The sequence below is a fragment of the Gallus gallus genome, chromosome 1 (assembly GCF_016699485.2).
Source record: "Gallus gallus isolate bGalGal1 chromosome 1, bGalGal1.mat.broiler.GRCg7b, whole genome shotgun sequence".
NCBI classification, from domain to species: domain Eukaryota; kingdom Metazoa; phylum Chordata; class Aves; order Galliformes; family Phasianidae; genus Gallus; species Gallus gallus.
Genome location: NC_052532.1, coordinates 20,088,271 through 20,114,306, shown reverse-complemented (window position 1 = coordinate 20,114,306; position 26,036 = coordinate 20,088,271). Strand labels below are relative to the sequence as shown.

Genomic DNA, 26,036 nt, shown 5'->3' with positions numbered 1-26,036 from the left:
AATAGTATCATTGTGTTCTTTGTATCTGTTTATTTCTATGGAAATAAATAGGAGGTGTTACTTTTGTAGCAACCTGAATATATTTACTTTCCCTAAAGGAATCAATTAAACACAGGAGTCAGAAATCAGTGGATCTGTTTTCCTCACTCTTCCAAAAATGGAATATATTCACTCATAACCAATGTCATAATAAATTTTAGCCAGAAGCCCAAGTAGGTAAACATTGATATGTTTGGCAGACAGCAGAAGAGTTTGTCTGTTAATGTTGTCATTCCTTCAATTAAACTCTGTCGTTGTCTTAGGGAAGTTAACTTTAATACAAGGAAGTGGTGACAAATATTAAGTTTGCTAAAGACATGATGAGGCTAATCAAAGAACTTCATATGGCCTGCCTGAGTCTTCTAAAGAGTGTCTCAAACCAACACGAGGAAATCAGCATCACTTTGTGGACTGTTTTATATTTGAAAGCATTTCTTTGGAGTTGTTTGCCTTCGAATGGGAGGGCCCAGAATTTTTTGCTGGCTGAAGACTTCCCTGGGAGCAAATGTTTCTAGCTTGATACAGGAGAATGGGAGATGACTGAGAGGTTGTGGGTGCCCCATCCCTGGAGATGTTCAAGGCCAGGTTGGACAGGATCCTAGGTGGCCTGATCTGGTGGATGGAAACCCAGCTCATGCCAAGGAATTGAAATTAGATAATTTTTAAGATCCCTCTAGCCTAAGCCATTCTATGATTCTGTGATTCTACGTTCTTTATGGCAGATCTTGGTTGAAACAATTCTAAGAACGATGGTGCAGTTCTTACTGTTTGTAGTTTCTCTTGTATCTGTTTCTGCAGCTTCTCCTGTGAAAAATTTCAAGAACTTAGAAAAAACTTTTATGCTGTCTTTCAAACACTACTGGCAACTCACAAATACCACAAGTCTTGCAGATCCCTGACCTAAAAGGAGAAGAGCTTAGAGCTCGTCAATGAGATGATGAAATTTTGTTCTGGCAGTCCTCTTTATTCGAGTACTTGTTGAAGATGCTCTTTTCCTTTCTGTTGCCCTCGAGAGAAAAAGAACCGGAGACAACAGACCTCAAATTCAGTGACAGCTCCTATTCCCTGCAATTGGGTCTTTATTCTGGATGTTTTTAAGTAGACTCAGTAACCTTCTAATTTCACCTATAGTAACAAATATTAACTTGTCCAAAATAGTTAAGACTTTTGACGAAGCTTACTAGCTAAGCATGAAAATATTTAAAACAGTTTAATAGTTATCAGGTATTTTAACCACAAATTCTCAGATTTTCCGTTATGTTTCAAAAATAGTTGTATTAAATGTGCTGATAAATATTCACTGGATATATATCATTGTATTCAGTTAGTGTAGGTAGTTTCTGAGAAGAAAATACTGGCATTGCATTTGAAGTAACATCTCAGCCTAAGCAAGCTCACAGTAGGACTGACATGCCTTTTTATGCAAAGAATCTGGAAAATATGATCTTAAATGGAAGAAGCAATAATGTTGTGTAGAGGCGTTCTAAGTAACTGGCTTAAGCTGCCAATTACTAAGGGCGCTAATTTTGAAGTGCTGCCAGTATTTTATGTTAATGTTATTGAACAAAAGGCTAAAGTATTTTTTAATTTAAAACTACTGAACTATAAAATTAACTATTAGACTTTCCATGAGCTTAAGTGGACAAAGGGAATATTATGTCAAAGGCTCAATTCAGTCACCTTCAAGCCATTACACCTTTTGGAATTTGAAGCAGTAAGTTGCTGTGGTCTATTATTTTAGACTGAAGTTGTCCTCCTGTGGTTTTTGCCATTATCCTTAAATAAACTTTATTCTTCACTGCATTCGATGCAAAATATTAGCACAGAGAACATCAAATGAATCTGTTCCCTTCTGCATGTCACTCAGCCTGTGTTTATTGTAGCCTAATCACATAGAAATAGAAAACTTGGCTACTGACTTAACCTTGCATAACCTTGTAATTCTCAGCAAGCCTAGGATTACAGCACGGTGTGGGGCAGCCTGCTGGCAGCCTGCCCTCCTTGTGCTCAGAGCAGGGCTGGAGCTGAAATACCTGGCCATTTCTCTGGCTGGGCATTGCTTCATCTCTGTTTATTATTCATGAAACAGACTGCAAGGCAGTAAGCTGCAGTTCAAAAGGTTGCCTATGGCATGATCCTTCCTTGTGAGTCTGGTTATGGATTTTGTGTGATTGCTTATTGATCTCATCATGCTACAAACGGCACAGTGTAAGAGGAAGAGAATGCTGTGACGTGGGGATTAGTGCTGTGTACTTGGCCAGGTGATACACTTTGCAATGTGAGCTAAATCTAAGTCTTATCAGAGCTTGAGTAGTGGCCTACATCCCCAGAGGACAGGTCAGGAAATGGAAGAACCCTCAACAATGAGAGCCGGTGAATAAAAGATCAGAGTCTTACAGCAGGCTCTGAACAGCAACAAACATCGACCTCTTTATGAATTTAGAAAAGAGTGTGTATGTAGTTTTAAAGAGCTACAGCACACTTGTGGGAGCAAACTGTGCTTCATCTCATGCATTGCCAGGCATCACACTTCCCCTTCTGGCAGAACTCAGCAATCAGGTACATCAAGTGATTTTTCTGGCCTTTACATGTGTCAGAATTCAGACTGCAGCCGCAACAAGAAAGATAGATATACATATAAATTTTTAAGAGCCTATCTCATTTTCTGCTGCACAGTAAGTTTAAAAAGAGACTTAGACAGATTGCAGTGCACTCACTTGTGAAGATGGGACAGTGGACTGGATCAATGCTTTAATCAAAATGTTTGAGGCTTTTATTGCATTCCAATGGAGGAAAAATGCTTTTGAGCACCATATGTTCAACACTTGCAACCAAATAGCAGATGAAATATTTGATTCATTTGCAGCAGGCCTTTGATTACTTTCCAGAAAATGCTTGACTGTTTTTTTGATGAGATCACCTCTGAAGTTATTGTTGGGAACATTTTGTGGTAGAGGCTGACTGTTATTCCTACTGCAATTTCATTAATTTTCTCTTCTTAAAGAAGAGTAGACTAGAAATTTTTTCCTCTCCTCCTGGAGAGGAAAGCAGTTCATGTGTGAATTATGTGAAGCCTGGTGAAGGATATAAAATCTATGGGAGACTAACTGGCACAAGCTGTTGAATCTTACAACACAGGGTAATCTGGTTAATTTATGTGTTCCCTAGAGAAAGAGAAGACAGACGGGGGCACTGAATCCAGTACTTTGTTGCTAGGAATTGCTTTTCAAATTCAAAGATGCATCTAACCCTGTTTTTTTAATATTGCTGTTATCAGCAATTATTAGTAGTAGGTGCCAAGCTCTTCAAGTGGCTAGGTCTTTAAACTTTGCATCTCAGATCCCTCTGTGAATTCTGTTCTAGGTGGAATTATATACATAAGAAAGGTGGCATCTCTGTCCTTTAGCTGCATGAGTCTATGCACGACTTTCATGTAATTAATCTGGGGAAAGGGAATAGGATAGAGGAAAAGTAGGGCAGCAGAATGTACACAATAGATGTAAACACTAGCAATTACACAACAGACCCAGTTAAGAGGAGATCATATGATATGACAAAGTTAAACTGAGCTGAATGGCAATTGTTTTTAAAGACGTGCCTCCCTTGTTTTAAAATTTCAAAAAGAAAGGTTCATGTGAATCAGGAAGAAATCAACTATGGCCATGTGTCTTATTTTCCTATGACATTTCTCTGTAAGAGGACAGATTTGTTGTTTTTTAGAATGTATATGAAACACAGGCATGCATTTGCTGGATAATACTTTCTTAACTGTTTTTCATCTCATGTTGTTACAGAGTTGAGACAGAGTTTTGGGAAGATTTTCTGATTCCTGCCTGACATGGGTTCTCTACGAGCAAACATTCAGCAAGTACAAAGAGCAATTTTGCATGTTGCTGAACATGCAAAAAATGACAGTTGTGACATACGGTTACCTAAGGAGCCCACTCTTCTCTCCTATGTCTCTACAGTTCTGGATTGATGGATCTGTCCCCTCCTTGGGCACACAGTCTAATAGGAATCAGACATTGTCACCATTTAGTGTGTTCTGCAAAGGTATGGAATCAGTAAGAGCATATCTCACCTGCCCTGTGCATCTGAGCATGCTGAATACAGTTACCTAAGATTTCAGTGTTTGTGGCAGAAAAATATCTCTTTTGGAACCATGCATGTAGGCACAAGATTCAGTGAAATTGCACCATGTGGAAGAAAGTGAACAGAGGGATTAAAAAACATAATGTTACTTCTCCACCAAAGAGCAGCAGATGGCAGGGACTAGCAGGTCAAATTAGGTTTCCTGTTGGTGGAGAAAAAAATCAATGATTCAGAGTCTTAGTATATTCTTATTTCAGTTATGTTCTCTGATTCTCAATGTGAGTTACTTACACGCAACTTGTCATCAGTCTCTGCTTTCAAGAGTCTCAGTAATCACAATGAAGAATCTCAGGACCAAGAATGAGGTTAGAGACACTAAGCATGACTACCTGAACAGCCTAAATTGTTATCAAAATGATTTTATTTTATCTCTACATGTAAAAATCTCAAAGCTTTCTTAAAAAATTGACTTCTGTTGCAGAGTTTTGGCTTCGAAGGAATATTGGGTTGAGCTCCAGATCAGAGTGCTGTCATGCATCTTTCTGCTTTATGAATGCAGTAGTTAGCTAAGTACTCAATACCCTAGACATATGAAAGTCAGAGGCAGAAATCAAACCCCTCTGGAAAATTTTTTTCCTTCTACTCTTCATGTCCTTTTGTTCAGCTATTTAAGTGAAAAGCCTATTACATGTCAAACAAAATAATTACATCCAAATTATTTTCCAGACTGGTATTGTTTCTAAATGTTTTTGTTTGTCTTCTCCACTCACTGTGGAATTTTGCAGTTGTTGTCTTCACTTGTCTCTTCAAAGCTGATCTCATAATGGAGATTAAAAATAAGAAAGAACAATTTCCAATTTCTCCATGGACAAAGTGACCCTTTGATGGGAGGAGTGTTGCATGCTGCTGCTGATGAAAGGAGGGTGCTGCAGAACGCAACCATGTTGTGTGAGAGGGAGCCAACATTTGGTGATGAAATTGATGATTGGCTGGAAGTAATAGGTATAAAATCAAGGTATAAAACTCAAGTGGTTAGGAGAAAGCTAAGAATATGATTACGAGTTTGAGCATTTGAAAAATAGATTGGAGTTAATAGTGTAGAATAGTTTCATACACATAATATGAAATAATGAAAAGCTTTCCTAGCAGTCACAAATAGGGGATAGACTTTGCTCTACAAATGTGAAGCATAGGGCTGAGGTAGTTTGTGAAAGCACCTACATTCAGGTGTCTCCTTGTGTGTGAGATGTCAAGGTTTCCATTAGAGTTAATAGAGATCTACTCAATACAGTCCAGGGAACCTCAAGGGCAATTCTCAGCTGACCAGTCAGTTTTTGTGTTAGAGTGAGCTGACAGCATGGACTAAATCTCACTTAACTAAAATGAATCTTATTCTGGATATCCAGTCCAAGCTGTCACCTGAGCTGTCTTTGCTGTCATCAGGGAGCGATCAGTCTTGCAGAAGGACTCTTACATTTCTAAAATAGGCTGTTGATCCTTATTTTAGGCTATCAATTCCTATTTTAGGCTATCTGTTTCAGATCAAAGGCCTGGTCTTGTTGCTCACTCACAGTATTCACATTCTTGGGATATCTACAGGTTCTTTTCCGATCTCCTGCCACTATACAAGAAGGAAATGGGCTGGGGCATGGGCCTTCTGTTGCTACTTTGTCATGTCTGCCAGATCCAAGTATTTCTAATAGGACTAAATATCTATGTGTAGACAACTGAACTAAGCATGAAGGTCTATTTATAAACTATTAATTATTGTGACTCTCATCCTGATTCCTCACTTAATGAGCATTGGAGTTACATAGCTCTGAAGGCTGTAATAAACAGACTGACTTTATTGTAGCTCTCTGTGTATCAACAAAGTAAAAAAGCCATATAACAACTAGAGAGATCATTCATCCAGAAGATGGTTTATAATGTGGTATGGTAATAGACGCAAACTGGCATAAATGAACATGGTTTCTGATCCCAGCTTTATAGTAGAGTTGTGTAAATGTAGTCATTAGAGTAAAAGCAACATTGCTATTTGCGAAAGTGTTTGAAGAAAAGACTTGATATAGTTTTCAAAGATTGCAGTATATTCACTATGAAAAAGAACTTGCTTTGTTTTTCCTTTTTTTAAAATTTTTTATTTTTACTAGCTGATGCTGTTATAAAAAATAGATAGCTGCAGAAGTGTTAGAGGAAAATGCTGTAGTGTGCTTAGACTGCATTTTGTGCAGATGGCATGCCTGAGTATATAAAAATGACCCCTTGGGAATCTGTGTGCATCTTTGTTTTAGAATACATCCTGGTTTTATTAATGAAACAAGTGAAAAGGTTTTGTTTCTGTGTGTGAGGAAAAGATATTACAAAAAAAAAAGGAAGCAGGGGAAGAACTTTCCTCTATTTTAATTAGAAAGTAATTGCATTGCACCATTAAAACAATGAGCTCTGTCATGAAATTCAAAGAACTTGGGATCAGTATTGGGCATAGATGTTGTACTGACAATTGTAGGTTATTTCTTTTAACATCAGTTGAGTGGAGAGAAAAAGTGCTATTTTAATTGAAAGAACAAATATCACAACCTTAATATTGTTGAAGTAGCAAGTCCTGACACTGGCAATGGGTTATGTTTGTAATGACATTCTTCAGACATAGGGGCATTCAGAGCAGAAGCTTTTGTCAAATAAACAAAAAACCACAACACTTACATCACACAGAAAATACAAATTTCCTTTATAAGCTAGTTAGCTTTAGGCTGAGGAAGGTTTAAGAACGTTAGTCCGTCTGCTATTCCACATTGGTATTTTATCATATTATTGTGTCATCAGCATAACAAATGTATTTGGCAGAGATATGTTACTACTTTTCCTCACCAGATATCTCAGAAAATAAAAATAAAGGTATATGGGGAACTTCTACATGACAGTTTCAAATCAGTCTTTAGCTACTACAGGTCTAAAAAGAAGCCAGATGACAGAGAGAGATAAGCAAATTAAATTACATACTATTGGATACTCAGTGTATTACACATTAGTGGATAATGACTGTGACTAACAGCTATTTTGAAACCATGAACTTACCGCAAACTCACTCCATTTTTGTTTTGTTCTATGAATAGATCATAAAATATCTGAAAACACAGTGCACAAAATCTAGATTTAGAAATGACTATGCACTTTCTTATAATTCACAGGAGGTAACATAATTAAAAATCATCACTTCTGTTAATGACAAATAAAACAGGCTATATGTAAGTATTTACTATTAGCAGAAACTGATTTTAGACATCTTTTTTTCTTAAGAATCGGATGTTACAGAACAAGACCCAATCTAAAGAGGAAAGGAGAAATTTGGACTTTTTTTTAAGTTAAACAGTGAGTTATATGTCATTCAAAGATAACACTTGTATGGTAATTGAGGTAGGGATTATTAGACAACAATCCAAGGAGATGCACAAAAGTTGACACACCTAGCGTTAATTGTATGGCATGTTTGTTTTCTGTATTAAAAGAAGTCAATGTGCACTCCTCCAGAATGTATTCAGAAAAAAATATTTTAAAAGACAAAGGGGAATAGAAATCTAACATGCCTCATTATTTCATATTCTATCTTTCTGTCTCTTTGTCCTAGTCTCTTCAATCAGACCATCACAACATTTTCATAACTTTGTCATTATTAGACACAAGAGGAATATCAAAGATGAAAGAAAGGATAGAAACAGGATAACTGCAGAGGAAGCATGTCATCTGGCCGTGTCAGTAGTTGCTAATTAACTTATCCTGTATCTTATCACCATACAGTATGTGTCATACATGCAGCCCAGTGATGAGCTGTTCATCAGATATTCTCTTGAAATCAACTATGGCATCTTAAGCCATAGAATCAACTAGCTTGAGAAGAAAACACTGCGAATAATTAGTTCCTTCCTTTATTGCAATTACTCCAATGCATGTAGATAAATGAAAATTTTATGTCATCTCCTACTTATCTTGCTTGTTCTCTCTGTTTCACTTAATTTTGCCCATCTTTACAATGTATCAGTAGGTTGAATATGGAGCTTTTGAACTGACTAGGCATCGCTTTATGGAGTTTCTTTTAATGTTGAGAATGTATGTACTTTTTGTTTTGTCTGAAGAGATTGAGGAAATAGATTTAAAATGTATTAGTTTATAAATTGTGAATTTCTTATGAAGAAAGTGAGAGAGTGTACTGTCAATGGAATTGAACAATCAGTTTCTTACTGACACAACTGAAACAGCATGAACTTCTTAAAAATACAGATCCACCAAATCCTTTTTATGAAGATCCTACTAGAAAAATAACGGGCTATTAAAATTACTCTGAACTGGATATCTGCCTTGAATGGATTACGTGAATAATAATCTCTTAAAACATGACTGTGTTATTCTCCATGTGATTGTGCCTGAGAAGGGAGAAGGTACTGCTGGCTCCATGTAAGTTTGTGTCTTTCCACCTAGCATCTCATTGCATGTGATTAGAACTGACCAAAACATTCCTGGCCATGTTTCTGTTGGGCAATGCTGGTTCTATAGAATGAATTCTGGTAAACCTTACCCCAAGCTAGGGACATATTCTGAGCCAACATCATATGACTGAGAGGTTAGGAATGAACTGCCAGCAGACAAAAAGTCTTAGTATAAGCAACATTTCTGCTTTTTTTCATGCACAGACTTGTGACGTTCTGGCATCCAAGCTTCTCAAGTCAGACTCATTTCTCATGGTTGATCGAAGGTGGAATTTGGGGAACTTGAGGATTATCTGAGGTAAATGCTGTTTTGAGCTGATTATTCAGATTGTATTCTCTCCTAATTGGGTTTTTGTTTGATGGAGGATGTCAGTCGGCTCCCACTGAAGTCAGGGGAACAACTCCCTTTGAATTCAGCTGCCATTGGATCAGCTCCGGGTGCAGAGCACTGGCAGCTACCTCAGCTGTCAAAAATTTCAGTTCCTGTCACATAAATGACAGGAGATAAAGCAAGATTTAAAGACTGCGAAAGAACTTAAAATATGTTTCAACATTTGCTGCATTTGGAAGCTGAAATGCTGCCAACAATTTGATGTGTGTTTTCATGTGCTGTACATGCTTACATTTTTTTTTTTTTCACAATAGAAAAATAATCAACAGATAGTGGCCTTAGACAGCTCTGACAATTCTTTCCACTTTCACTTTATGACCTGTGTGAAGATCTGCCTTTGTACATTCGGCATTTTTTTCTTATTTTATTTTACCACAGTGTAATTATTCAGATATTGGACTTGGAACTGAGAGCAATAATACATTCTGGCATATATGAAGTTGTGTTTTTGTCTCATTTCTTCTTTTCCTTTCTATTTAATATTAAAGCAGTGGTAACCTGTGACCCATTGTTCTGGGAACTACACACAAACACATCTGTTTGTGTGCTCATGTCTAGTTATAAATGCATGCTGCAGGAAGCCAACAGCTGCACCGAGGAATTCACAATGAAACCATGCAGTGGGCACAGTGAAAAGATGGATGAAGCACAGTGGGACACAATTATTTCCTCTTTTTACTTTAGTTTAGGGAAAAGTGATCTAGCTGTTTTGTTTTCAGGCAGGTATGGCACCTTTCAAAGACATACAATTCTTTTATCATCTAATGATTAGCTGAAAAATTAGGAAAAATTCCTGAAGCTGGAAAACTCTGAAGTTAAAGGCAGATGTTATGAAGTTTTTTCAGAAAACAGTAGAGGTTTTGCTCAGGGTAGGCAGAAATACTGGCATAGTGGGCACCAGTGCAGCAATAAGTTAGGGTCAGAAGAGTATATGAGGCAATGAGATCAACTTCCACTGTCCTTTGCATTAAAAGAGAGGAAGGAAAAAGAGTAACTGAGATGATATTGGCTCCTAATTTTCTCCTGTAATAGAATTACATTGATAAAGCTGTTCTCTTTACTTGGAAAATGTAGAGGTAGATCTCTGCGTAATAAGCTTTCTCAATTTGCATGCAAATTAAATTGATCCATTTGCCCCCCAGGAAGCAGAGAGTAAAATCCTCTGTGTACAAAATTTGGGAATTCCTGTTGTATCAAATGTGAGCAAGTGACAGGTGTGTACTTGATGCAATGAGGCTTTGGAAGCTCTTCAAAATGCTGTGAGCTGTCAGACTACTGCTAGGCTCTCTCACTGAAAATGTAAATGCATTTTTCTAACTAGGATGTGTTTGTATGGAAAGAAAGAAAAGATAATCTGACCATAAATATATGACATTTGTTCCAATTTATCTGTCTCTGGAGTTCTGAAAAGGCCAGTGGATAAAATTTTTTTGAAAAGGAATAATTGCCTTGGAGATATTGACACATTTGCCTTTATTTCTTAATAGCGGTAAGTTGCAAAGCACCATGTCTATAGGTTGAGTTTGTCACTCCTGCTTTAGTACAGGGCACAGAAATTGTGGAAACTTCAGCTCCGAGTGATCTTTGTTTGGGAGTAGGAAGATAATTTAGAGGGGATTAAAACTAAATTTTGTCAAACCAAAAATAATGGGACTGTTCTTTTAAAGAAGGGCTGAATATGGAACTGGTAGCCTAGATATTGTTTTAAGAAACTGTTGTTCTATTTTTATTTTTGTCTGTAGCAAGGTTGGAAAGGATTAGAAATATCAGAGGCGTTGGCCCTCTGCCAGAAGTGAATTTATTAAGAACACTTTATTGTGCTCAAATTCACTGACAGCTTTCCTTTGATCTTTAAAGTTATATTTTGAGGCTGATTGATTTAAAATGCTTTCCTTAGAAATGAATGGTAGGAAACTTATTTCATTTTGCCAAAAAGTTTGTATATGGGAAGAAAAGGGGAATCTTGTAAAGTACAGAGACCAGTGTATTGTACACAAGAGTCACCCTTCAATGAATGAAAAAGGAAAAGTTTAAAGCCTTTCAGACCTTTCTTAGACTGGATATGGAGCTGTCAGCATTGTCACTACAATTTATTCACACTGTTCAAGTGCTTATGAAAGCTACTGAGCAGCCTGATCTGTAACCGATTGAATAGACAATGCTTTAGAGCTTTGAGAACAAATAAAAAGCTGCTATTTCAGGCTCCATGCATCACAACTAGTGCTTTCTAGGAACATGGCCAGTCTAAATAAAACACAATCTTGCTATAATTTTATACAACACTTGAAAAGAAGATGAAGGCTACACCATACCCTTTACAAATGCTTCTCTCCTACATTTCTCCGTAAGCAAGTGATAATTTGACTTGATGATACGCATGCCAGATTTAATTACGCTTTCATGTTCTGCTCTCCACTAACTACTATACTTTTCTTTGTTAACTGATTATACTACAGAATCCCATTTTCTAATGCCAGAATTTCCTGGTGCCTCATTTATTGAACTGTGTTGAAAAAATAACATCTAGCCTAGGTATCTGATCTATTATGCCTGTGGGAAGGATATGTGCTAACGTACACACAGTTCATCCATTGAGTTTGGCCATTACTCTGCTGTATAAAACTCTAAGTGGAAACATGATTGAAAGCTGAGACTAAGATGCTAGTGCCCATACTTCTATTTCTGCTGGGTGCCTACAGCACTTGGACTTGAGGTGAAGATAGTAGGAATAGCTGAGGGCAGATTTTTACCCCTCATTAATGTACACTGAAAAAACAACATAGGACATACTTCTTTCTAACACTTCTCTGTCCAGAACAGCCCTACCATAAAGTTTTTGTCAAATTGTTTGGAGGATACTTGATTGATGGTGTGCAATAGTCTGGCAGTTAAAGAAGTTGATATACCTTGGAAAATTTCCTTTGGAATATAGCCATGACGTGTTATTTCTATTTGAATTGGTAATACAAAAACCTCACTCATATACTTAGATGTTTTGTGTTGTATTAAATGTAATGGAAAATTTCCTGAGCAGACACTATACATTCTCAAGATGTTGTTCACTTACTTTTTACAGTCAAGATTTCATAGAATGTCTTGGAAAAGGCCTTAGAATCATAGAATCAAAGAATGGGTTGAATTGGAAGGGATCTCAAGGATCCCTACGTTCCAACCTTGCTGCCTCAGGCAGGTTTGCCAACTGCTTGAGCAAGTACTACATTAGGGCCCCATCCAACCTGGACTTGAACACTTCCAGGAATGGGGTATCCACAGCTTCTTTGGGCAAACTGTTCCAGTGCCTCACCACCTTCACCATAAAGAATTATTTTAAAACATCTAATCTAAATAATCTAAATCTCCTCTCTTTTAATTTCCCTCTTTTCCTGCCACTTACACTTCCTGATAAAGAGTCCCTTCCCTTCTTTCCTGTAAGCCCCCTTTAAATTCTGGAAGGCTATAAGGTCTCAGAGCCTTCTCTTCTCTAAGCTGAATAACACCCAGCTACCTCAACCTGTCTTCACAGAGGAGTTGTGATAGCCCTCTAATCACTCTCATGGCCTCCTCTGAATTTGCTCCTTCAGGTCCATGTCTTTCTTATTCTGAGGGCCCTGGAGCAGAATGCAGAATTGCAAGTGGGGTCTGAGTTGAGAGGGAGAATCACATACTTGACATGTCATGTAAATGTGCATTTTCAATGCTGAAGAGTAGTATGTCTGAATATTACATTTTTTAGAAATTTTAATTCTTATATCTCAGACATCCTAAATTGCCAGGGTCTAAACTGTCATATATATTTGTATCTTTTATACAGGTTTTCAGAGTAGCTTAATCTGTGAAATTATTTATGATCATGCATTTACAAAGAAAAAAACCAAAAAGCAACCAAAAAGCCCCCAAACCCCCAAACAGTACATTTCTTAAATGCTGCTTTTAAAAATAGTTCTAAAATAGAACCTGTTCTTTCCAATTGCAATCTCTAGTGTTGAAAAATGATAGTACTGGCTTAAAAATTACAAGCTGCAAAGATAACTAAATTGCAGGCTCTTTTTATTTAGCTTTGGAATTTAGAGATTAGGCATTTAGGACTGATATTTTCAAGGATTTTGTTCATTTTGTGAAAACACAAGTGCGGATGATTCATTTTATTTTCACAGAATAAAAATGAGAAGAGATAACCAAAATAACATGACTGTAGGAGGAGACAACAGCAATTATCACGAGCCCAAGGTATAATCATGAAATTTTGCACTGTTGGATTATACAGAAAGGTTGAATTTTGCTATTATGTGGAAATAAAATTATTTAACTACAGTAATAATGTAGGTTTTTTGTAAATCAGATTAAGCTGAAATTAGCTTCCATTAAAGAAGGCAGTGAACATCAAGACTTGCTGACATGAGGGTTAAAATATCTTGTTGAAGTACAGCCAAGATATACATTTATTTTGAAGGGCACTATATCTTCGGTTTTACACATTTGTCTGTAAATGTCATACGGTAATTTACTTTATTTATCTTATAACCACAAATTGTAAATAAAAGAAAATGCACTGCACAATGGAATGAGGTAATAAAGTACTTCATAAACACTGAACAACAATGAAGTAAATAGATTGACTTTCAAGCAACTAAACAAAAATCTGATTTTGCTACACAAATTTTCACATACTGGAGCCAGATTTTCTCTACTGGTACTTCCTCAGCCTGAGAGTAGTTACCTGTCAGTGAAAATGCAGTTTTTTATGTTAACTGTTATGTGGTACTGATGACAGGATATTTCTCAGGTCACTAGGAACTAAGCATGCATGCTGCAATGATCAATAACACCTTGCTTTATGCATGAGGCAAAGTCAAGAGGAAAACAAAGCAACCTATGGTGGAGCAGGTCAGATCTTACAGTCAAGCTGCATTCTTCATTCTTCATTCTTCGAATTTATGATTTTATAAAGGTAGAAGATTACCTTTTTAACTTCATACCCGACCTGTGTCACAGACACCCAATGTCTCAGCTCTGATGCTTAAGATATACAACTACTCACCTTCAGCCTACTGGCCTGCACCATAGCCTCCTTCACACTTTTGTAACCTAACATGCCCTCAAGGATTGAGCTGCTGTGGGGCTCCTGTTTCAGTTCATGAACTCATTTTGATCCTTTTTCCCTGTACTGACTATATTTCAGACTTATATTCTGATTTTTTTCTGTATCTGAGTTCTCCAAATAGAACTTGAAAACATGTAGAGGCTTGTGGTCTTTTTTCTCTCCTTTTTTTTCCCCTCCAGAACAGGTAGGTAATTCTAGTAAAATTTAATTACAAAATTACATATTCGAGATGTAAATATTGATGTAAATGTAAAGTAAATAAAAAAGTGCAAAATATTCCCTTTTTGATATTTCTTTTTCCAAAATTGTCTGAAAATGGCAATCAGTCATGCTTAATTACACAGACTGACAGCAGAAGCGCTTACTAGCTTCTGACCCCTGTGTTGTTGATTTTCTTTTTTGTCTATAGAAAAGGACAGAGATGGAGAGATTCATCTGTAATAGGTATCCAAACTCTTATCATAGTCAGGAAAGATTCAGACAGTGTAGAAAATAGAATCCAAACTTGTGATTCTTAGTTTAAAATAAATATTTATAAGTGCTCTGAAATGTGTGCTCTCATGGTTTGTAAAGAAACTCTGGAATAGCTGTAATGTTTCAGAATCTACCTTGTCTGCAAATAGGCATATCATAGAGTCATAGAAACATAGAATGGCTTGGGTAAAAAGAGATCTTAACGAGTGTCTAGTTCCAACTGCTTTCTTGAGCAGTGTTGCCACCCACCAAATCAGGCTGCCCAGGTTCTCATCCAACCTGGCCTTGAGCACCTCCAGGGATGGAGCATACACAGCTTCTCTGGGCAACCAGTTCCAGCACCTCACCACCTTCTGAGTAAAGAATTTCAATCTAACATCTAACTTAAATCTCCCCTCCTTTAGGTTAAAGCCATTCCCTATTCTCCTATCGCTATTAGACAGTGTAGAATGTTGGTCCCCCTTCAGTTTATAAGCTCCCCTCAAGTACTGGAAGCCTGCAAGGAGGTATCCTCTGAGCCTTCTCTTCTCTTAACTAAACAAGTTCAGCTCCCTAAGTCATTCTTAATAAGAGAGGTACTCCAGCCCTCTGGTCATTGCCATGGCCCTCTTCTGGACCTGCTCCAAGAGCTCCACATCTTTCTTGTACTGGGTGCCCCAGACCTAGAAGAGGTACTCCACATGAGGTCCTCATGAGGGAAGAGTAGAGATGGATAATCCCCTTCCTCACCCTGCTGCCATCCCTCTTTTAATGCAGTCATGCAGTCCATGGTACTACTTGCCTTCCAGGGTGCAAGTTCACACTGCTGGTTCATGTCCACCTTTTTGTCCAGCGGAACCTCCAAGTCCTTCTCAGCAGGGCTGCTCTCAATGAGTTTTTCTTTCAGTCTGTAGGCATATCCAGAATTGCCCTGACCCAAATGCAACAACTTGCACTTGGCTTTGTTGAACCTCATTAGGTTCCCATGGGCCTACTTTTTGAGCATGTTGAAGTCCCTGTTGATAGCATCCCTTCCTTTGACTGTGGCAACTGCACCACTATCAGCAAACTTGCTGAGGGTACACTTGATCCCACTATATTCTATGTCATTGATAAACATGCTGAAGAGCACCATTCTTAAGGTTGACACTACCTCTCATGATTAGCCTCCAACTGGATGTGGATCCACTGACCATAGCCCTGTATGTGACCATCCAACCAATTCTTTATCCACCAAATAATCCAGCCTTGAAGTCCATATCTCCCCACTTTATAAATAAGGATATGATATAGAAGTATGTCAAAGGCCTTGCACAAGTCCAGGTTGACACTTGAGATGGTTCCCATTCTCAGTCTAACTATTCTCAGTCTTTTGACTTATGGTTTGAATCTGGAGAACTCCTGAGCAACTGAACTAAGTTGAACTACAACTTATCAGCTTGGCATGGTTGGGCTGAGACACCAGCTGGTCTTCCTTTCTTGCCTAGTGTTCTCCTGTTATTATTAGATTTTCCAGGCATTCATTTATTGTTTAAAGTTAACTGAAAAAGTCAGTAGAAAAGAAAATCTAGTTTCTGAATATAGACTAAAAGCAGGCAAATAATTTCTGATGAAAAACAGCAAACACTGACATGCTAATATAAGAGGTGACTCCCTCCCCTTTCTAAAGAGAAACTAAGTATTGTTGATGTTTTACTGACTTTTTCATTTCTACAGCAAGAAAGTAATGGAATAATAGGAGTTGTAATATAAACATTTTTAGAATACATTTTTATGAAAACAAAGTAGCACTTTGACATTCTAAGTAGCATTATGTTTCCACTGGAAGGAAAGTCTTAAAAATTCAAATGACCTCGTGATGATTTCACCTCATTTATTTGTGCAGTGTTATACATGCCTACAGTCTACACTTGCTGTAATTTGCACTACTTGTACAGGAGCTCATAGTTAGAACTAAAATCTACTTTGTTCTCCTTCCTTTTTTACTCTTCCCTACTCGTGTCTAAAAATATAGACCATTAATAGTTTAATTCTTTGAAGTGTATAGATAATGCATCTAATAGCAGGTCTTACACCACATACTCTGAAAACAGCCCTTTATCAATATACAAAGATATGAAAAAATTCTGACAGGTTTCACTGAAGGGAAGGTCCTGAAATAATGTAAATCTTACCATTAGTGTCAATGAAGATTCTCTCTTTACTATGGAAACATGAAAGTTTATAAAAATGATTACTACAATCTCAGTTTTCCAAGAGTTACCACCGTAAATGCTGTAAAGAATTATATTCTGAACTGAAGGCAAGGTGTGGGCACCTTCCAAAGCAAAGCAATGAATAGGCAGGACAGCTCGGTTCTAGCTTTACTCAAGCTTCATGCTGGTTGATTGAGTCTGTTTCCCCTTTGAGGCTTGTTACATCCATCTAAAGAACTGTCTAAAGTGGTCATAAGATGAGTGCTTTTCTATTCTTGGAAAAGATGTATTTTTTCCCTCTAACCAAGTGCTTTGTGTTTTGTGGCTGATATCTGTGCAATCCTTCATGTGCATTTTTACTTCGTAGTCAAGTGAGTTTCTCCACTGTAGCATAAAAGATTTTGAAACCTGGGCCTTTGAGACAGTATTTGCCCATACTATAAATTTTTTTTTGGAGAGAACTAGAATTAAGGAGAAAGAGGTTTGAAGTGAGAATAAAGCCAAGGAAAATAAAGAGGCTTAGGGGAATAAACAATTACTGAGAAGGGCTGCACAAGGGGGGCAGTTAAGAACTGTGCTGAAGGGAGATTGGACTGGCATGGTTCAAGGAAAGTGATTTTGCAGTATTTCTTGCTGAGAGTACCAAAAGTGGCTTTTGGAGAGGGAGACCTTTAAAGCCTCTTCATCAGGAAGAAAGATTAGAATTCTGCAGAAGTCACTATGATACAGTTAGAATTTTTTTTTATTTCTTGGAAGCAAATTTAAGTAGTGAAAGACTTGACCAAACTAAACATGAAACTAAACATGGGGCGTAATTATAGGAGTTTGTCTAATATCTCTTTCAGATCCTAGGGTCTGGCTTACAGTAGGTTGTACTGTAGGCCGCACACTCTAGAGAAAGATTGTTGTTAAAAAGTAAGTAAAAACATACTGTCCTCACCTAATTCAGAGAAAATGTATGATTGGAGGTAAAAAGTTCCAAGAGAAGTGAAAAGAAATGTTGCAGACAATCCCACAGGCTAATTTGAAACTAAACAAAATGTGTTAAAATGGGAGTGGGTTAATCCTTTCAGTCTAATAAGAGAAGTGAGAGATATGGAGGGCCTAAATAGAGAATGATTATTCACTTTCTCTTGTAACACTAAAATATGGAGACAGTTCAATGAAATGTGAGCCAAGAGGTCTAAAACAAACTAAAGCAAGTATTTTTTCCTATAGTGTGCAATAAAACTTCAGAACTTTTTACCACTGAATGTGATAGTCGGAATATAAACTAATTGTAAAAGAGATTAGAAAAAGTCATGGAATAAATCTTGTCCACTATGGTCTAAATGCAACATCCAGCTCAGAAGTTTATAAACTTCCGATTTCCAGAAAATGTCCTAGTAAATGAGCAGGAGCACTGTCTTAGCTATCAAGTTTCTAACAATCTTTTTCTATGCATTTGCCACTGGTTGCTGCCAGGGAAAGATTACTGGACTAAACAGATGGTTTGGTCTTAACTAGCATGAAAGATATCACATATTAAAAAGAGAAATGATGGAATGTTTTTATCAAAACAAATTTGTAAATAGAGAAACAGAAAATTCTTAGAGATTAAAAAAAATTCTTTTATTCAGCTACTGTTTTTCATGAAGAAAAGGTTCCAGTAAACACTACAGACCTGCTACTATGCAATTTTTCCTCTTTGGTTGTGGTTAGAAGTAATAAAGCTGGAATAAGTGATCAGATCATATACTTTTTATGGATTTATCCTTTGTTGAGAAAAGTGAAATGGGTTGCCTGTGTCTGTTACAAAATGCTGGTCAAGTAAGATGGGTAGCAAAAAGTGACCATCTGTCACATGTTATTTTAGTGTTAACCTCAGTCTCATAAAATGGTCTCCCAACTCTCCTGTGGCAGTGTAAAGCTATTTCAATTCTACTCACACCCTCTGGGCATCAGCGTGATTTGGAAACCTAATAAAGTAAGTCATCAAAGAACAACCCATGTGTCCAGAATTTGTATTACTGCACTATGGGGAACCCAAGCAGTGCTATCCTTTAAGACATATGTCTTTTAAAGTGCCATTTAAAGACAAAGAAATCAATGTGATTTTGGTGGAAAGTGCCAAATAAGACAAAGTAAGAAAAGGTACGCAGTATGCTGATAGTGCTCTAAAGTGCTTCTCATAGAGGAACATAAATGTAGCTGGTTGTTTCACCTACTCAAATCAAAGAAATAAGCCTGAGTCCATCATTTCTATATTCAAGAATGAAGAAAAACAAGCAACCAAAAAACAACAAGCAAACCCAAGGCTTTTCCTATCTTGTCCTCACATTTTTAACTTATTTCTAGGAAAAAGAAATATTTTACTTCTACTCTGCCCACACTGTGTGAAAATTAAAAGAACCTTTGTCCATTATCTATGGAATACTCTTGGAAAGCCTGTTAATAAGCAATTTAACTTGTAAGCAAGAGATCTGAAATAATCTTGTGCTGTGTGCAATAGTCGCTTAACATCAACACATAGGCTTAGACTTTGATTGGTAGTTATGTGGACTTTGTCATTTTGGCCCGCTACAATTATTATTTTCATCCTGAGTTGGCTATTCAATAAAGATTAGAGAAACCTCATCCTCACCATGCTCATTTTCATCCATCAGCTTTAATGAACACTAATGATGACCAAGTCCAATGCTGTGACTGTTCTGAGTGTGTGAGAGTAGATGAGTTGAATCTTGTAAGTACTGTACCTTTTTGATCTCATAGCATGTGAAAGTCTCCTTGTGTGACTGTTTAAGAATTCAACAGTCAGTTACTTATTGAGCACTGACTCAGTCAATAATGGATATAAACATGCAAACTTGTGTAGAAGGAGCTCTTTCCAGTTGTGCCCAATGGCAGGACAAGGAGCAATGGGAACAAACTGGAACACAGGATGTCTCATACAAACATGCGGGAAAACTTCTTTACATTGAGGGTGATAGTGCACTGGAACAAGCTGCTGAGAGAGGTTGTGGAGTCTCCTCTGGAGATATTCGATGCCCACCTGGCCCACCTGTGTAACCTACTCTAGGGAAGATGCTGTAGCAGTGGGATTGGACTAGGCGATCCCCAGGGGTCCCTTCTAACCTCTGTGATTCTGTGATTCTGTGAAGTGAGATGATTTTCAGGCAGCCAGGACTCTCTCTTTCTCTGACCGTTGCTTGTCTCTCTTTCTTTCATTTGCTGTCATTTTATCCAATGAAGTTCTAAAGATCTTAACATTTGGAAGAATCTTTCTCTTCCCCTGTGCTTCCTCTGTCACAATTGTTATAAAAAAGGATATTGTTAATTTCTTTTAAGGTAAAACCCAATAGTCTCCATGGCCTGTCACTACTGCAGTTATTCTGTGACAGGAGGTGCAGATCCACAGGCATTTCACCAAGGACGGGGATAGAAGAAGTACTGGTAATTAGACATGTTCCAAGATTTAAATGACCCTTTAGAACAATTGAGAACTGAAAACAAGAACAGATCAGTTAAATAGGTAACTTTAATTCAGTACAATTCTGAAACAGTCCTCAAAATAGTGTTCCTCTATCAATACAAATTTGGCTATAAATCTTTAATGAAAACATGTTCATCCTTCAGTTTAACATTATTACACCTGTACTTTTTGAATACATTCATTCATGAAGAAGATCGAATTCTCCAGGAGAGTGTTTGAGCTCCTGCATTCCTTTTGTTGAATACACAAACATTTTGAAAGGAATATATTCTCAATTTTCTTCATAAATATTAAAGGCATATGTGGAACACAGCTAGAGCTGAGTGAAAATGCAAACTCAGCATTCAGTAGCTTTTGTTTGAACTCTCCTGGATTTGCAGATTCAGCAGTGATTAGAGCAGGAGAGCAAATGTCTGGATTTATAGGTACTTTCCAGTAAAATTTTCTAGAATTCCCATGTATCTGATGTATCAATAACTAACACAGAAGAAAATGTTATAATGGAATTTTTTCCAAGATGGGGAAACGTGACAATTTTGCTATGTTTACTTCACAGCTATGGCAATGTTTTTGTTGTTAAACAAAGAAAAACAGCACTACCTGAGTGTCTATGGTGTTCCTATGCTTTTTTTTTTTTTTTTATGTTCATACCAGAAGTTTTACAGTGATATAAGAAAAACTGTAAAGCTCTGACTGAACCTCTCTTCAGCACTATGTTTACTGAGACCATAAACTCTAAACATTTCATAATCTAAGCAGTTGATATACAATTTGTCCTGGGTGTTTTACCCTGTCAGTGGAGACCGATTACTGTGAACTGATTGAAAGCCTACTAAAGTCAATATGGGCCTTTTAAAGGACATCAATAGGCTTGGAATAGGTTCTTACTTCAAACCATTTGTGGCATAGGAAAATGTTTATGCTTTATCAACACAAACATGTAATGTTTGAAAATGACAATTGCCCAGAAGTAGAGTTTCTGTGTCACAAGACAGAAACTATTTTGGAAGAAATACAGAAACTGGAAGAGAAAGAAAAATTATTTTCCAATAGATGGGCTTTTATTATTTAGTAAGGTTTTTTTCTTTGTTACTAAAATCAATCTGGTAAAGGTAGATTGACACACAGGGAGCAGAAAATGGAGTCAAATATAACATGATGTATTTGAGTTAGTTACATTTATGCAAGGGCTGAAGGTTGGGAATTGGAACTAGGTGACCACTAAGGTCCCTTCCAACCTCAGCCATCCTATTTTTTCATACTTCTACAGCATTGTTTATTCTACCTGTATCAGTGGCTGTGGCTTTTTCCAGTCGTAAATGATCAGACTTAGCTGATTAAGATAATTCATTTTGCTGTGGATAATAAGAACAGCCTATATTGATAGGAATTTCATAGTTGAAACTAGATTAATCTAAATATAAAATTTCTCTCTGTGAATGAATCATGTGGAGTACTTGTGGAGTACATGTGGAGTGCAAGAGAAGATCTTATGACCCTGACATACTGTTGCTTGATCCACAGACTTTCAGTTGGATCTGTTCTCTGGAAGCGAATGCCTTTTTATACTTGTCCAAGCAAGGCAGTCAACCAACTGTGAACTACTGGGTGCTCCAAACACTCATATGTTATACAAAAGATGTGCAAACTGTAGCATAGTTTTTAAGTGGTCTCTAGGGTTTAATCCTAACAGCGGTACAGGAAGCAACTGCCTCTACTCTCTGTAAATCTTAGATCTCTGTAGTTTGTAGTATATGACCAATACAAAGTAATTTGTATATAGAGATATAGAGACAATGACGGTCAAAATAAGGAGGGAACTCTCTTTAATAGAGAGGGAATTTTTTCTACCACCTTTAGAAGTTTCTAGCAGTGCTGGATAAAACCTGAGAAATCTGCTAAATTGAAGGATTCAAAGTAGGTGGTTAAAAACAGTGAATGTTTGCATGCTTGTAGCTTTTTTTTTTTTATAGCCTTTCTTCATCTGATTAAACTGTTGCTTTAAAAAGATATTTAAAAAGCACATTAAAATCTAAAGCAGACAATCAGTAATATCTCTGTGATTATATTAAATTGTATGTGGGAGAACAAAAGATTAATGCTGTTTTGGAGAAAGCAAGCCAATTGTAAATTTAGCCCTGCAGCTGATTCCTCAAGGGCATTGGCACGTGCCACTGTGTATAGCAAAAGGAACATGACCCACCTAATGCATGCATGATCTCCATAATGGAAAAGAAAAAAGGCTGAGGTCTAGAGAGGTCTAACAGAGGGCAGGGACCAGAATTTTGAACAGATGGTATTCAGGGGCCCACTGGCTGCTTGAAAGCCAGGGAGTGGAGAGAATAGGCAGAGAGTAATTAGCAGAGGTGATAAAAAAAAAGGGCATCCAGGATCTCCCAAACATCTGTTTAGAAGAATAAAGAGCCTGGTCTGACCCTGAGCCTTAATGATCTTAAAAGATACAGTTTAATTGCTTAGAAAAAAAGTACACACGCTCCATGCTGAGCTGCAGCGAGCCCTGTTTGGGGAGCATTGCAGGAGTTTGTGTAATTATTAATTTGGTGTATTTGTTTTAGAAAGATTATACACAGCATTAAGCCAATAAATGAAGTGTCTATAATCAAAATGCCAACTGTATTTTCTTGGAATCAGCAGGCTCTTAAAAAAATTTGAATTTCAGATATCTTACAAATTGATAATACTTGCTCTGCATGTTAAAATGGCTATTTTGTCTCCTTGTTGTGTGTTTATGTGGCTACATCTGCCTTTCTTGCTATTTATTTACACAGGGAGAACTTAGATCCTGAGTTTGCTTATCTGGTTTAAAGTATTTTGTGCTCTACAAATAGCTGCTAATTACAGTGTCAGAGACCTGATCGCAGTTGTCATTGTTTACTACTGACCTATTTACTTAAAAATTACTGCTGAAATTCAACCAAGGAAAATGCTGACTCATAATAAGGTTTTCTGATACTTTTTTTTCCCATCTTTTCCATTCTAGCAATAATTCAATACTAAAGTCCACAATTAATGTCTCAGAAAATGTTTACACACTAGATAATTCTTTATTTCCTATTATCTTTTTACAATATCACTTATAACAACTTAAAATAATCTTTTTTCTCTTTGATGTTTCCCACAGTGAATTGTGTAATTCTCAGTTTCAACCTTTGCAAACCAGCAGTTGCATTGCAGTAGAAAGATGAAGCTAGTGATTTTCTGGCAATATGTGTTTATATATTAGTGTGAGCGTATGTGTGAGATCTGACCTTGTGGAATATTTTCATTTGCATTCTGAAAGAAAGCATAAAAAGCACTTTGAGAAAATCACAGGTGATGCTAAATTGGAAGGTGCTGTAAACATTAGAAAAGAGAGAAGCAGGTCTAAAGGGAACTGAAAGAGGTGAGAAACATGAGAAGAGAATAATAGTGTGTACCCTAAGGAGTTTGAAGGATAGGATGATTAGTAGATGTAGTACAGGTGAGGTAATTAAATGTGCATAGTTAAAGGTAGGTAGCGCATAATGCATTGCAGAGGGGGGTTGTCTCTTTGTTCAAGATGAATGAAATTGCCTTAGTATTGCATAATGACAAAAATAAGTACATAAGCATTTCAGAAATCTAGCAGATATTTGATGGCATACATGAAAATTACTTGAAGATTGTTATGACAGAAATTTAAGAATTCTTCATTAAGCACGGTGCTGAAAATAACATTTGTTCCCATTTCAGAGATGAATGTATATGAAAGATTCCATAGAAATGTTGCTTCAAGACCATCACTTCAGACTTTAACAGCTAGACTTAATTTAAGCCTACTATATTTAAACTAATCTTGCATGATAAGCACATCATGAATACAGCAGCACTATGTTCACTTTGCTGTTAAACACTTTTATTTGCTAATCGTTTTGATAAAAACAAAACATACACAACAACAACAACAACAACAAAACCCAACACAAAAAAACAGTGAAATTTTACTAGATTTTATTCCATTTTTATTGAGGGCCAAAATACACTGAAGAAATATCTCTGAATGTGAGAAGCTTGCTAGAAAAATCCTGACCTATACACTATTCCTTTCAGATTATATCTCTGTAGTAAATGAAATAATGGAAGTAGACTGATAGCTACAAACTGATCTCAGCAGAAGTTGGAGAATATTCCAAGCTCTGCTGTGCTCTTCTAAGTAGGTAGTATAACACATTAGTAATAAATGGAAATATGGGTTAGTAATACTATATTGCACTACTACTTGTTAATGAGTCTTCAGTACAAACAATGGAAAATAAACAGGAAATTTAGCAATTGGAAATGTGAATGAACTGAGACCTGAATTTCATATTTTCATCTGTGTGGATACACTTCTCAAAGTATCTTTTCCTTCTTCCATTTGTTTCCAGCCTGGGGAGGAATTCTGCTTGGGAAACTGCAACCTGAGACAAGAGGTGCTATGAAATGGTGTGAGCCACACGTTGGAAATGAGGTGCAAGTCAGACTGACAGACTTTGTAAAAGAGACCGCGTCAATATAATTAACACTTTCTTGCACTATGCCCTTTGGCTGAATGAGGTGATAAAAATAACAGCACAGTTTTGTACAGCAGTTAGTACAGAAGCGCATCTGCAGCAAATGCACATTTGATTCAAAGTTACACAGACTTTTTTTTTTCTTTTTATTTGTGGTTGTTTCTTTCAGGAATTTTATTCTTATCCCAAAGATCTGGAAAAGTATCTTTTTTTCTTTTTTTTTCTTTCTTTCTTTCTTTCTTTTTTTTTTTTTTTCTTAAGATCTGAAAACTGCAGTTCTCATATAATTACATAGTGGAGAATCCAAGACATAAAGAAAAATACAAGGAATAGTGAAACACAGAGAACTTGGGAATTTGATGGCAGTGTAGACATTGTAAAAGGGCAAGAAGAGAACAGACACCAGCTCCTCTGTGTAAATTCTCTCTAAATTTTCTTTATGCTTTATGAAGTCTCGTTTCCTTTATATATGTATATATTTTTCTCCCCTACTATTCCAAAAATTGTTTCATTGGCCTGAAATAGTCAGGTTATGTTCTAAACCCTAATAGAAAAAGAATTTGAAACTAATGATACTGAATTTATTTGTTTGTCCTGCAGTTCAGTAGCATAAGTGCTTTCTATCCCTTGGACAAACTTGCCTATAGCATCTGATTTCTGCTGGAAAATACCATTACTGTGATATGCCTTTGCTTTTGAGTGCCATGAAGATGTATTTCTCACATGCCTGCTGTATGAGTGATTGGATTGGCAGCTATAATCTTTATGAACTTTGTAGTGCTTACATAATGATCAACATTTGTGGTGAAAAGCACTTGGAATATATTTTGGTAGTTACAAGAATACTTCAAATGATGAATTGCAAGGCTTTGATTAAAAAAACAAAATGTAAGAGCCCCTGATTTTCGTTTTCCATATGGTCCCTCTACATCACATTAGCAGTGAGCAGTTACTTTCCAGCCTTTGCTCTAGTTCCAAGGCACTGGTAAGGGGCATCAACATAAATCTGCTTCAGATCATCTTGGAACTCTTATTTGTGCAGAAATACATGTGAAAAGATGAGCACGACAGAGGTATACATCCTTTGTTGTGTTTGAAATGGCTGAAGAAACATCTTGTGCGTGTGATTGGGAACTCATTGTGGGTCAGAAGAGCCTGTCTGAGAAGGAGATGGGGTGGGGGGGGAAGCGGGGGGATGGTACCCCTCATCTGGGGCTGAGGCTCCAGGGGTGAGCAGAGCAGGAGGAGCTGAGGTTTGCTCCTGCTCATCTCCAGGA

The 26,036-nt window shown here is 37.0% G+C and overlaps 1 long non-coding RNA gene across 2 annotated transcripts in view; it reads left to right on the top strand.

The window, feature by feature from the left end:
- The window catches only part of LOC112533151, an 88,082-nt gene extending 62,437 nt beyond the window's left edge, over positions 1–25,645 (top strand). The window contains exons 6-8 of one of the 2 annotated variants that reach the window (XR_005842607.2): positions 3,834–4,092; positions 8,820–8,913; positions 24,634–25,645. This is a non-coding gene — a long non-coding RNA (uncharacterized LOC112533151). Of the gene's footprint in view, positions 1–3,833; positions 4,093–8,819; positions 9,446–24,633 lie in introns of those variants that run through there. The other variant, XR_006932269.1, reaches the window with a different exon arrangement.
- The last annotated feature ends 391 nt before the right edge of the window (positions 25,646–26,036 follow it).